Below are 14,104 nucleotides of genomic sequence, written 5' to 3'. Positions count from 1 at the left end.
GTGGATAAATTACTAAGTTTTCTATTCCCTAGGGAATTTTATGAGACAAATAATTTGCAAGGAAGTTGTCAATCTTCAGTTGGAAGAGGGAGTTTCATCATCTAAGAATTTGCAGTGGAAAGAAAATCATTGCTTCAGATCCATTCCTTAGATAGAATGTTATTTATTTATTATTATTTATTAAACATGCTATGCCTCTCTTCCTACCTCAGTAACATAAATTTCAAAAAATGAAAAAATTACCTTCTTTTTATATTTCTATCCCTAGTACCTAGCATAGTGCCTGACTTATGGTAGGCCTTTATATTTATATTGATTCCAGAAACTCAGGATGGGAACTCTTTATTTCTATTTCTCCTCTTTACTCTTTATTTTTAGTAATTTGGTAATCTAGAAGAATTTTTGGATTGAGATAATTGTATTGAGATACAGTATTGAGTATTGAGATAAAGTAACCAAAAGCAGACCTAAGAAAGTCATTTGTAACTAAGGAGGAGTAACCAAAGATGAAAGATTTTAGAAGTTAAGAACATGGAGGAGGGAGAGATGACCTGGATACTAAACTTATTATGATAAAAATTTCTGATACTAAGGATATAATATTACAAAATTATGAAACATCAGATTTTTAAAGAGATTTTTCCCTCTAATCTAGCTTGCAGCTGAGCAGGAATCCATTCCATGACATCCCTAATAAATCTCCACTTGAAGACATCCAGTAAAAGGGAACATACTAGCTCCTGAGGCAATCTGTTTTGCTTTGGGATCACTTTAACTGTTAATGTTTTTCTTCAACAGAACAAAAATCTTCCTCACTGAAGCTTCCACCCATTATGCCTTGTTCCACCCTCTAGGGCCAAAGAGAACAGGCCTAATATCTATTCCACATGACAGATTTTCAATATTTGAAGACAGCTATCATGTTATCCTTAGAGACTTCTCTTCTCTGGCTGAAACATCCCCAGATCTTTCACCTGCTTGTCAAGGAGAATCATTTCAAGCTTGTTTTCCAAATAGAAGATGGAAGAGGAAATAAAGTTTATAGTCTTATCTAGAGAGTGAGGTACTCAACGGAGGAATGGGAAAGTAGATCCTTTGTGTGTATTGCTCAAGGAATTGAGGAAGCTATCTTCAAAAATTCACAGAATTGTTGAGTTGAAAGGCATCTTAGAGACCAACTAGTCTAACATACCTCAGAAAGAATTCCCACTATAATATACACAAGTGGTCATCTAATCATTGCCTAAAGAATACCAGTATGATAAAATCTACAACCTCCAAAGGTAATCCATTTCCCATTAGGTGGATCATCCAAGAGATGAAGAAAATATCTACCACCTGACCTTTATAATAACTGAGTGCCAGAAACTAAGAGTAGGAGATTAAGGTAAAGATGGAAATGTCAAATTATAATCTGACCCATAGATTGCCATTGAGATGCACCCAGAAAGGGGATTATAATATAGAAAACCATTTCAGGAATTTCTGACCATAAGTACAACACACAATAACTAAGTTCTCAGAATATAGTGTCCTGGACAATGCTTTTATTGTTTTTTTGGTCAATTCTCTCCTATAGCACAGCCTTCCTGAGAGTCCCACATAAATAGTGATGCCATAAGTTAACCAAAAGGATACCAAGTAGTTATTTGTGTGTGTGTAGTTCCCAGACCAATATCCACATGAAAGCAGTTATTATCAAAAAAATTTTTTTTCTGGGAAGTCTTTAGTATTTGAGATTCAGTCCAAATATCTGATGTTTTCCTTATAACTAAATAAAAACATTAAAAGAAAGTATGTTAGAAAAACAGTAGGCATCGCTATTATTGTGGAGTGCAGCAGGTGTTAAATTTACATGGACAATCAGAACTCAGTACAGGAAAATTCTAGCAATCATCTAGTCAAAATTACCCTTCTTTGTAATGAGGAAACTGGGACTAAGAGTGATTAAATGTCTGGACCAAGTTCTTACAACATATTAGTGGAAAAGTGTCAAACAGAGTTGAGATCTTGTAATTACCAATCCAGTTTTCTGTCAGCTTCACCACAGGTTGGTGATAACCCTTGAAGGTGAGCTTAGAATTTCAACATATGTAAATTGGGCTAGTGTAGAAGCAAGAAGACTTAGGATATACATTTTCAAAAACAACAAAAAGTCCATTTAACTGAACTGAACTGAACATTCAATTCAAAGTATTCATTAAACATGAACAATGGGCAGAACAAAATAAGAAAGGTCCTGTCCTTAATGACGTTACAGCAGGAGTGGGGAACCTCCAGCTCAGAGATTTTGTAAGGCCACAAAATTATTTGAAAAATCAATCATTGGTAAAGATGAGCTGAAAGATAGGTACAACTTCCCACTACTTGAGTTCTAGAAGATGATAATTTTGTATAGCCCACAAATTATGTTAAAAAATATCCAAGTGGCCCTAAGTAGAAAAAAAAATTCCCCATCTCTGAATTAGACTATGGAAAGATAATATATGGAAACATAAATAAATACAAGATTATTAGAGCAAGTAAACTAAGGATTCCAGAAAAAGATAGTATGCTCCAGGCATGAGGTATATCTTATAATAAAAAAGGAGGGGGTGGAGGGCAAAGATGGAAGGTAGGATGTTAATTTGTGAGAACAAAGGTAGCCCAGTTTGGGCTATTAATCAATTAATCAATATTTATTAGACATCTGCTACACATCATTCTAAGTACTGAGGATAGAAAGACAAAATTGAAACTGGATTTATCCATCCTGAGAGTAGTAAGGAACATTCAGAAGCAGTTTCCCTAAACAGATCATTGACATCAAAGTTTGCAATCCAGAACTATGAGTTACCTTATACACATGGCTTTCCAATCTTAGAATACAGAAAGTGCTAAATAAATAATGAATTAATTAATCACAGGGTGCTGTGCTAGAACTGAGGATATAAAGATTAAAATAATTCTCTCTTCTTGAGGAGTTTGCTTTATATTGGGGGGGAAGGAGTAAAGAAAGGAAATACATCATGTACATGGCACAGTACAATGGAAAGAGAATTGACTTTGGAAACTGGGTTCAAATCCTACCTCTGAAACATTGTTGTCCATGTGACCCTGGAAAAATAATTTGTTCTCCCTGACCTTCAGTTTTCTTGAATTGAAGAGGTTGGATTGGAAGGTCTCTACAATCCTTTCTACTTCTGTTTCTAAGCTCTTGCGATTCTAAATAAAAGGGAAAGGGAATAAGTATTTATAAAGCACCTACTGTTTGCCAGGCATTATGCTAATTGCTTTATATTATTGCACTTAATTCTAAGTTAACACAAGGATAAACCTTGGGGATAAAACCAGGATTCCTCTTTTCTCATTACTCTATTGGAGTTCCAAGAGAGAGAAGGAACTTCACTTAAGATTATAAAATGACCCAATCATGTGAAGTGAGAGCCACTGTGATTAGGTGCATGTTGAAGATCACCTTAGATACCATATCCTATCTTGCCAATTAGAATTCCCCATGTGGGGATGAAAGGTGTCCTATCCAGAGAAAAATCAAGTGCTACTATGTGTAGTGTGCTTTCTAGAGCTCCCATGCTGGGGTGCCAAAATACACCATCTGGACTAGCTCTCTGGAAGATCTCGGAACCAGCCCGAGTCCTTGGTCTTAGTGGAGGAGTAATGAAGGCAAGGACCCACAAGGATGGCCAAAGATGGAGTCCATTTATTTCAAGTCCTCTCAGCCCCTAAGTACCTTAGTACAATTACATCACTACAGCACACTGAGCACGTGCCAACTCTAGAACCATTATATCACCACAGCTCACTGTGCATGTGCTAACTATAAGCACTCTGCTATTAATATGTAAATGCCTCTCTTACTGTAAGTATCCCTGCTTCAAGTACAACACCGGTATTCACACACACACACACACACACACACACACACAACTTCTCAAGAAGGGTGAGGCACCCCAATGGGAGATGAGAGCTGAACCAGACATGTCAGCAGGTTCCCTTCAGGCAGAAGGGTCTTATGCCTCACTGAGAGTTACCCCACTGTCTGTGGCTCTCTACAACTATGTCCTTGAGAAATATTCTTACTACATTAGGGCAAGTATTTAATGGTCTGAAAATACTTCATTTCATCCCACTACCAAACCTGTGATTTTAAACTGACCTCTTAAACAGAGTATCAAAAGGCATCTACTGTTACATAGGGTCTGAGATCTGCCTCAAAAATGGGGCATAATTCTTCAAGGAAATCAAAGATCCTTGCAGTATCAAAGAAATAAAGAGATACTTAGTCTGATATACACACACACACACACACAAACAAACAACTCAGCACCATCTACAATTTTTTTTTGTGGTTCAGAGATGCTCTGATCTTCAGTTTAGGATTAAAGTCCCACAGGTAGATTGCGAGCCTCCAATTAATCTGGGATCTCTCCCTTCTGCCGTCACTTCCTTGGTGAGACCAAAACTGATTATGCCATTGACAGAAAATTATTCCAGTCCTCACTGCCTAGCAGTGCAGATATTTTCCATCAACATGGCAATTGGATTACATGTCCCTAGTACAAAAGCTGGTAGTGCTATTTCTGTATTTGCCAGTGGCTCTCTCTTATCCTTTCCTTCTGAAATTATTATTCTGACATCAATTGCCCCATGGAATTTTATTGTGGCTTTGGGGGATTTTCCAACCAATGAAAACAGTGAATTCTTGTTCTGTGTTCTCTTTGCCTGAATCTAGCTTTCATAACAAGATCTGATCCAAAACCATCTCAAAAGAACCCAAACCAATCTGAAACCACTTCCTAGGTCAACATTGCATAACAAGTGGATTTTTGCCACCCCTCCACATAATGAAGGGAGTCAGTATCTATTGACATGGCTGAACGTGAGCAGCATTTGCTCCCTGTTGTCACAGAATTGCCTTTGCTGCTTCTAGAGCTGGTCCTTTTAGGGCTCCAGGAGATTCACAAAGCATTTCCTGTTTTCATTGATTTAATGTGGTTAATTCTCAAGTTTGAGAAGAAGTTCTTCCCATCATACATACACTTAGGGTATGACATATAGGACTTTTATCCCAGGAGCTCAAGACTTCAGGGAATCCCTAGTAGATGGCTGCCAGAAGTGAGATTATAGGGATCTAATTTCCCAAAGACCAAGGAACAAGGAAAGAGAAGACAGCCTAAAAATAAGAATAATAATGTTTAACATTTGCCCTGGGCAAATCTCCAAAGCTTTAAGCTACTGACTAATGGCTAATGATGGAGGAAGTTCACCCACTAGTATTCCCTACTCTAATGAAATCAGTGTCTAAATCAAATAGCCTGAAAAAAAAAAAAAGAAAAAGATAAAACCAACACCTTAACATTTACAAAGGACTTTGTATGAATTGTCACATTTGAGTCTAATAATAAACTCTGGGTGGTAGATGCTATGATTTTTGTTGTTGTTGCTGTTCAATCATTTCACTTGTGTCCAACACTTCTAGATCCCATTTGGTGTTTTCTTGACAAAGATACTGAATTAGTTTGCTATTTTCTTCTCCAGCTGATTTTGTAAATGAAACAAACATGGTTAAGTGACTTGCTCAAGGTCATAGGATCACTAAGGATCTGAGTCTAGATTAGATTTCATGAAGAGGAGTCTCTCTGAATCTAAGTTCGGTGCTCCATCTACTATACTACCTAGATGCCCATGCTATTGTTATCATCCCCAATTTGCAGAGGGTAAAACTGAAGCAAACAGGTTAAGTGATTTGTCCAAAGTCAAAAAGCTTGTAAGTCTGTAAATCCAGAACAGAAGTCATGTTCCTGACTCTAGCCAATGCTCTACCCACTGCACCATCTTATTGTCCTACCACTTCTATTGACCATATTGGGATCCAGAAGGGATGACATAAGTATACTCATCTCCCACCATTTCTGCAGGGCTTTCAATATTTGTACCAGTGAAATAATACTGAATTCTAGGTCCACAGAGAAAAGGCTCATTCTTGGGTCATTGAAAATAATAGTTACTTGGCATGAGAGTGCCAGGATGACATGAGGCTGGGAATTTTCTTCTCTTATGTCTCCTAAACTTAAAACACACATAAGATTGCTTGTGCCTTTACATTGTTCAGATAAGAGGGAGAAGAGAGAGTAATCAATAATATGAAGGATAAATTTATATATATATATATATGCACATGTGTATGTATGAGTCTATATTAACACACATATATATATATATATCTACATCTCTATCTTCATATCTACCTATCTATGTATCCATTTATGAAAGGGGGATTAAATATGAAAAATGCCCAGGCTTCCATTTAGCCACATTAAGGAGTCACCTTACTGAGAAACAGACCAAAGAAGTGGGAAGACTTGGGCTCAAATATTGTCCTAATAACTACTTGCTGTGTAATCATGAGCAAGCTTATTAACTTCTCAGTGCTTAAACAACTAAGTCCTAAGATTATGCCACGTATGATTTGTTTCAGAGAAGGGAGAGTATTTCCACATCTGTAAAATCATAGGAACAACCCTCCCCCCAAAAAACCTCCTCTATTCAAAAAGCTGTCGAGTTATATGTTTTGAGAACAAAGGTATTTGCTTTTGATTTGTCTTTCTCTAAGAGTTCCTCTATTTTGCTTGGAATCTTTAACATATGCACTACTCCCTAAAGACTGAAAAAATGTTCATCTGAACTGAGTTAAGGTAATATAGAGAAGTGGGAAACACTTGCCACCAAGTCCAATGAACCAATCCTGTGGTGGACTGGCTATGTGAAGTTGGCTAAATCATTTCCTCCATCAGGATCTCAATTTCTCTATCTATAAATGGAGGGCATTAGGCCAGCTAATCTCCATGGTCCTGCCCAGTTCTAACAATAGGAATCAATGATCTGAAGCACTTTATTACAGTAATTGCAAAATGTACTACATTAGGTATTTAATATATTAAGAAGTGACTTAACTCATTAGTGGCCAAAATCTTTTGCCTCCTAACAGAACCATGATGGAATGGATAGGCTATAGCATCCATCTTATTTGAATGTGAAGGATAAGTTTGGAATATAGAGTATTTGTTAACACAACAAGAGCTTTTATTACAAGGAAGAAAAATTACTAGATAAATTAGATAAAAGCAACATGAAAGCTTCAGATGTCCTAGGGTCAGAACTAGAATGAATATGAAAATTTAACAAACTGTCCCTTCCTACAACTTTATCCGCCTAAAAGGAGTCCTCTTGGAAAAGATATAGATTGGACTAGATAATTTTTGAGCTCCCTTCCAACTCTATGATCCTAGGAGTTTAAAAAAAAGAGGAAAATATCACTATGAAGGAGTAAAAGGAACTATCAATATTGTTCTAGTTTTGCTCTTAAATAGTGGTATCATCAAAGTTATGGTTTTTTTTCAGTAGCTTCGAGAGTTAGAAAATGGGGAAGCTAATGATTTTTTCAGTAGCAAGGTTTGACTGGGAGAGTTAGACAATAAGGAAAGTTGAATTCAATAGAACTGAATTTTCTTTTCACTTTTCAATTGTAGTTCTAGAGAAGACTTTTGAAAATTCCTTGGACAACAAGAAGACATAAATCAGTGAATACTTAAAGAAATAAATTCAGATTATCCAATGGAAGGTCAAATACTAAAGCTGAAGCTGAAGTATTTTGGTGACATTGTGCAAAAAAGGAGATTCATAGGAAAAGATCCTGATTTTGGAAAAGATAAAAGAAAAAGGAAAAGGAGTCAGCAAAGGATATAATGTCATGGAAACAAAAAACATGAAATTAGACAGATTTTAAAGGATACTGGAAGATAAAAGGGCCTAACGTGCTATGGTTCATGGAATCATGAACAATAGGACTCAACCGAATGACATAAACAACAAAAATAAAATAAATGCTAGAATCTTCTCTCTCCCCCTCCAAAAAAAAGAGGAACTGGTATGTTTTTATCTACTTTAATGGGTCAGGAACTATGCCTTGTATTTTTTCATTATCACTCATTGGACCTAGTACAGTTATAGATGCACAATAGGCATTCAACACTTGATAACTGATTTATCTGATAAAAACATGACTTAAACACATGTTAACAGCATGGACTCCTATAACTTGTTCCTCATCCTCTTATTTTCCCACCAGGGATCAGACATATCATCTGTTGGCATCATTTTGCCAATCAGAGGTTCATGAAAGTTGCATTTCCAATTAATATTGGAATATTAATCCAATGAGATTGGATTAATCTCCAATTTATCCATGGATAAATATTAATCCCATTATTATCCAATTATATTGGATTATTATCCAATTAATATTGGATATTAATATCCAATTAATATCCAATGAGATACATGCAAAGCACTAAAGCTTTGTAAAACTTTAAGCTGTATGTATGTCAACTATTATTTAATTATTTTTCACATTATTAACAGTAATAATAGTAGTAATAGTTTTCAAACAATCAACAAACATTTATCAAGTGTTTTCTATGAGCCAGGGCCTCTATTAAAGAGTAGTGATACTAAATGAAGCAAAAGAGACCATCTCTGCAGGATGCAGATAATAGAGGATTGGCATTAGAGGCAGGAAGACCTGGGTTCAAGTCTTACCTTTCACACATACTAATTCTATGAACATAGAAAAGTTATTCATATTCTCAATGCCACGGAGAAAGTTCCTAGACTATAAGTTGCAAATATGCATTTATGGAGAAAGGGCATCTATGAACTGATAAAATTATAGATATGATAAAATTACAGATCTGCATTTCTCCCTCATACTCTCCGATCTGAGATATTTTGCTTGGTGATAATGATGTCATAAAGAGCAAGGAATTATGCTTTATGTAATATATGCTAAGGATGCTTCTAAAATAGATACTCTAACATGGATAATGAGCTATCAGAAGCTAAATAGGTTAACTGTATTGAAGTTGCTCCCCTCCCCTCACTCCACGTTTGGAAAATCAAGATACTTTCAAACTGGTAGGGCCACCTAAGTCAAAAATGAGTAAAAGTTCATTCGAAGGAGGGGGAGGAAGATGGGGAATTGTGCTGCCTTATGGCAAACATTGAGTTCCTGACAAATGTCAGTTATTGAAGTTATTCTTTGCCTGCCTTGGAGCACTTTCGACTATAGAAATGGCTGGTGTCCAATGGGAGTGTATTTATTCTTTTGCCCTCGGTATTTCAACTTGTTTTTTTCTTTTTTTCCTGCTGTGAAATGGTATGTTTACTATGCATTGTTCAATAGCTACCATATTAACTTATGTTTTAGTGCCTTTCCATAATAACCATGCCTATGTTTTCCATCTAGAAAAAAAAACAACAGTAAAAAAGGGTGATGAGGTTGTCAACAAAAATGGCTTTTCTTCTGTCATGTTCGTTCATTTTCTGCTGCCTCTGTCTTCTATCTCTTATTTCCTTTTTTTCAATTTTAGTCACCACTGCTACTTCTACATATCAAACCTTCTCCCACTCAAGAGTTGATTTTTTAGCTCCCACATGCTGCAAATTTTCCTAATAGTTGTTCACTATCAGACTCTCAAGCAAAAGCTGCATTATAAGTTCCCTGGACAAACATCATGGGAAAAGGAATCAGGTAATAATAACTTCAAGGACCCCGAGGAGGTCCTACTAATCTGAAAAGCAGAGTCTTTTGGGGTTATAAATAGGGATGTGCTGGTAATTTTTTTTTAATTTTTGAAATAAAATAAGCATCTTCATATCATAATTTTTAAAATGCACAAAAAACTTCTGATATATTATGTATGACTTGTTATTCCTTTTAAATATATAATAAATCATGTAAATTTTTTAAATTTTTTCTTCCTTCCTTATCCCTCACCATAGAAATAACTACCACTAAAAATGAATATAAACGTGCATGTATAAGTAAAATCATTCTATACATACTTTTATGTACAAACATTCATAAACAGGAGCATGCTGGTAAACTTTTAACAACAGGCACTCAACCAAAAACATATATACTTTTAAGTTTAATCTAAATTATTAACATTTTAACCATCACTTCCTTAAATCTACACAATCACCAAAATAATAAATCAAGCCTTGAGTCAAAGCATTTGCTAATTTATGAGATGTAAATGTCCATACTGAAAATGTTTTGAGAGTCTATAAGAGTTGACTCCAGCACAGCCTTAAATATCAAATAATTAAGTAAGTATCTATTAAACACCTGCTATATGTTAGATGGCAGCTACAAGTAGATAGCGTAGTAGGGCTGGAGTCAGGAAGACTCAGCTTCCTTAGTTCAAATCTGGCCTTAGACACTTATGAAATGTGTGACTCTAGGAAAGTCATCTAACTCTCTTTACCTTAATTTCCTCATCTGTAAAATGAGCCTCCCAAAAAGGAAATAACAAAGCACTTCAATATCTTTGCCAAAAAAAAAAAAAAAAAACCCAAATGGGGTCACAATACAGTCACATACATGACTGAAAACAACTCAAAAAACAATGTGCAAGGCACTGGGGATCTAAAGCGATAAAAGAAAAAGTCCCTGCCTGGAAGGAAATTTTATCAGGGAACCACATGTAAATATGAAGCATATACAAAATAAATTCAGGTTCTTAGATGGGGAAGTTGGGAGAAGAGAAATTTCCATCCTGAGAAAGATGAGGCAATAACTTTAGCAAACGTACAAGTGAATTCAGTCTGATTATCCCATCTTCCAGAGTACAGCTTCCTGGAAAGTTCTAACCTGCCCTCATTAAAAAGGGAGCCCAGAATTGACCTTTTCTGAGAGAAATTCCTGCTATGACCTTTGACTTTGACTAGCTCCTTGGCTTGCAGCACCAGTGTGCCTTAGACTCTAAGAATGTATTTTTAAGTCTTGGTTCTACCATTTCAGTCAATATGCACTTGAACAGGTCAATTAAGTTAAGGAAGTGAACTAGGTTTCATTTCCAACTCTAAATCTAAGATTTTCATTGTTGGGGACTTGATTCACAGCCAGGTCTTGCTGACTCTGTATCGCTCATCATATCACTATATTGTCTGTGCCATGCCATGCAACTCTGTATGCTATGATTGACATTTTTAGAGGCAAAGTCAGTTTAATAGTGAGTCCCAGTTTTGAGATGTAGTAATAAGCAGCTGGTTGCACATATAGTGGAAAAGAATTTGATTTGCTAATAAGCCTTGTCCCATGAAAGAAAATAAGTAAGATTATAGTGTCCTCAACCTATTGAGAAAAAAGCTTAAATCTGATTCCTAAGTACATGGTGGCTACTAAGGTATTCTGGAATCAGCAATCTCTCCTTTTAACTCTGTCCTGCTTGAGGCATTATCACTGTGATATTAGGAACTATGGAATCTGATTCCATAGCTGCTTAAGAAGTTCCTTTTACTCGTTGACTGGCAGGAAGTTGGAGTTGTATGCATTATTATTCAATCATTTAAACATATCATTAATAAAACTTATTTCTATTTTGACCATCTTGTAATCAGCATGGGGGGCAGATAGGTGGCCTGAGTTCAAATCTGACTTCAGATACTTACTATCTATGTGGCCCTGGGCAAGTCCTTTAAAGTCTTTGTTTCTTAATCAATTGGAGATGGAAATATTAACTCATGCCAGTATTTTCACAAATAAAATTCCATGGTCCATGGGATCACAAGGATTTGATTATTACTCTATGACTGAATAACAATATGTGTAAATGGTAGTCTTGAAAATGAAGTGGTCATCTGTGTTGAGTGAATAATTAACCTTATCATCTTTAAATCATACAACCATTTTTTCTGTGCCCAGATTCCAAATTTCTGAAAATCAGAAAGATTGGAGTTCAAATCCTTCTTCAGAAACTTACAAGCTAAGAAACTGCAGAAGTCATTTCACTTCTCTCATTCCCATCTGTAAAATGAGGATAATAATAGCATCTTCTTCACAGGTTGTTGCGAGGAAATAATACACATAAAGTGCTTTGAAAACCTTAAATGCCATGTAATGTTAGTTATTATATATGTATATATATATATATATAAAATGTATCTGTACATATGCATATATAATATATATTCTACATATATTATATAGCATTTGTTACTATATATAGTAACTAATAGTATACAATGTTAGTTACTCATTACAATAACCAACATATAGCATGTATTATACGTTACATATGTATGTATTATTATAACTGTATATGTTTAAAAATTCCATTTATATAATTCTGACACTTTGAAGCAAGAATAATATTGGTTTTACCTTTATTCATTGCTGTTAATTGGCTTCCCTTAACCAGAAAGGTAGTTTTGATACAGTGTCACTGTAGAGCATTACAATGGTCCTTCCTGATAATACACCTCCAAAAATTATTTTCAGCAAAATGATGAAATTCCTTAAGGCCATATCAAAATTTTAGCACAAACAACATGAGTATTATACGTCTCTTAGGCTTCCTTTGAGGCTTGTATCAAATATTGCAATAACTGTGAAAGCAAGGGTTTAGTTCAGGAAGAACAAAGAAATCAGTGAGTTTACAGGTTATCAGTTTATATTTCCACACTTTGGGGAATGTTACCAAAGTCACAGTATATAGAATTTTCAAGGTAAAAGAGATCTGAGATATCATCTAGCCCATCTAGCTTTCATTTTACAAATGCAAACAAGGAAACATGTTATAAGATTATCGAAAGAACCTAGATTTAGAGCACAAGGAACTTTAGAGATCTAGTGTAAATCTCTTAAATAGATGAGGAAACTGAGGCCCAAAAAAGTTGAAGTAGCCTACTCAAGTTTACAAAAGTAACAAAAGAAATTATTATATTGTATATGTTAGTAACTAATTATTAATTTGTGATCCATCGTTTTCCTCTGATAAAGACTCACTCCTGAAACAGTCAGTCAGTCTCTGAATGGTATAACTGAGCAACAATATCATCCTAGACTACAAGGCACATACTCCTTAACTAAGTTAGGCAGAACATCACCCAATTGAAAAACCTAATTTCTGTTTAAAGTATAAATAGAATCCAGTCTGGTGGAGTCTTTACTATGGGAAAAGGAACCCCTACCCCTCATCTTCTTCTAAGATGACTCAGCTCATGAAAGTAGAAAACTAGCTTGAGACATCTGGATGAAAATGGTTTTCCCTCTCCAGATGGCTAGAGTTTCATGATGAGGCTATGGTCTAGATAAAAGAACTTGAAGACTTTTAATCCACCCCCATACAATTCCTACCGATCTGGGTTGAATTTCAGTGTGTCAGAAGGTACACAACTTATTTTAGATATTTCATAGTTTCCCTTGGCATCAATTTATTGACTTTTAACTAGCCTAATTAATAAATCAATTATTAATTACATGGAAATGGTCTCTTAGGAGGTTTCATTTATGACAATAGTTAGTCTTAGAGATGGGAATCATAATCAGGACTTCTAACTCCAAATCTTGAATGCTTCCACTGAATCATACCACCATAAGGCATGCATTCTTAAATTAGTTGAATTAAATACCTAACAGTTTTTTGCATGCAAACATGTATATAATATGTATACATATATCTATGTGTATATATATATATGTATATGCATGTATGGTATATACATTCTATATTTGTATGTGTGTGCATGCATGTATTAGGTAATTGTCATATATATATAGTGGAAGGGAACACCTATATAAATATAATCACAGATGCATTGAAATACTGAAATATATGTATATTTCAGTGTGTGTGTGTATATATATATATATATATGTGTGTGTGTGTGTGTATATTTATATATATATGTATGTATATATATACATTCCTTTAAAGATCACATCTTCATTCCCTTTCTTGCTTTAAAATCACTTATCCCCAATATTTGTTTATTTACTTTATTATCTCCTTTCCTCAGGTGTAACTTTCTACCATTCCAAATGAAGCAGAATGATATGTAGCATTTCTAAAACACATTCCTATTCTGACTTAGCTTCCAATCTGACTAAACTAGATAACAAGTATTAACAAATTATTTTCAAAGAACAGATGCAAACTACAAGCATACTGATCAAATTGACAAACATGATAAAAGCGAGAAATGGTTGAATTTGGAAGAACTCTGGGAATATGTGCACACTAATACCCTTTTTGCCAGA

The sequence above is a fragment of the Sarcophilus harrisii genome, chromosome 1, assembly GCF_902635505.1.
Source record: "Sarcophilus harrisii chromosome 1, mSarHar1.11, whole genome shotgun sequence".
Taxonomy (NCBI): domain Eukaryota; kingdom Metazoa; phylum Chordata; class Mammalia; order Dasyuromorphia; family Dasyuridae; genus Sarcophilus; species Sarcophilus harrisii.
The sequence above is the reverse complement of the archived record's forward strand: the minus strand, read 5'-3'. Positions refer to the sequence as shown.